Raw genomic sequence first — 1,383 nt, forward strand, 5'->3', positions numbered from 1 at the left:
CCAGGGTTGATTCAGCTGATCTGGCTGGCTAGGCAGGTGTCCCCTTCCTTCCTCAATCCTCCATGTGCGTCCCTCCATTAGCTTCACACTCGGTCAAAAAGGAGACCACCCCGGATAGAGGAGAATACTTTCTTGCTCAACGGTATAGGAGTAGCTGCGCTCCCTGACTAGAACCTCCAAACAACCTCTCAGTTTCTCAAAACTGAGGTGATCATCCTTTAACCTCCAGCCTTAACTCTACTATATTTGACCTCATTCAACATTTTATCCACAGAAGGGTAAAATGACTCCACTAAGGGGAAAATTATTGCATAGAAATACATGGTATATGTTTGGTTTCGTTGTATAATTTTAGAGGTTACTCCTGTGGTCAGAGGTAGTTGGTTAATGGTTACCACAGCTTGTCAGTAGTTAAGCTGTCCTTGAAATTATTGTTATTAACTGCACTACTTTAGCCAGGATGTCAATAATCAGTTTTTCCCACTTTTACGTTAACACTGTGACTGTATGGGGTCATAATCATCACCGCAGCTCAATACCAAAGGATTGGGTGCCAAGCCAAATAATAACAGGCATCCTTTACAAATTGGAAGGTAGGTTCTTGGGATAGCTGTAAAGAATTACCTACATCTACAGGACATTCCTGAAGGACAAACATCTCCTAGAGAAGCCTCAATACTAATGATATAGCTACCTATCATAGGAAATTAACAAGCACCAACACAGAAAACAAAATAAAATTAAAAAGAGAAAATAGAAAATAATAAGACACACAAGCAGAATGCAACCCCAGACTCCCAGCCCACCCAGGACAAGCCCAGAGCATAAAATGAGATAGATAAAATTGGAAGTTAAACACTGGAACTTTCTGAAATGACAGCAATAGAAGCTTTTTTTGAAAAGTGCAGAAGGCTATAGAGAAGATAATCTCTCAAGTACAAAAAGAAATGATGCTTAAAGTCAAAGATATTGGAGAAGAAACTCATAAAAGAATGGATGAGCTTAGAAAAGAGATTGAAATCTCCATTAAAAATATGTGCAACAGATTGAATGAAGGAGAGGATGCAATATCAAATCTTGAGGACAGAATTTCAGCTTGTGATCATGAAAAGAAAGATATCTTAAAAATAGCAAGAGACCATGAAAAATCAATCCAGCAGCTACAAGGTGAAGCAAATTGCATCCATTTACCTATAAAAGCCTCAAGTTTATCTTTCTTTATACCTGAGTAGTACTCCATTGTGTAAAAATACATCACTAGAGACTATACTGATAAGTGAAATAAATGAGACCCACACATATAAACATAGTATTGCCTCCCTAGTGTAAGAAACTGAAAGAGTAAACAAAATCCAAAAAGAACAATAGATATTGTGAAATGGA

This window comes from Chinchilla lanigera, unplaced genomic scaffold (genome assembly GCF_000276665.1).
Source record: "Chinchilla lanigera isolate Chin_1 unplaced genomic scaffold, ChiLan1.0 scaffold00071, whole genome shotgun sequence".
In the NCBI taxonomy this organism is placed as follows: Eukaryota; Metazoa; Chordata; class Mammalia; order Rodentia; family Chinchillidae; genus Chinchilla; species Chinchilla lanigera.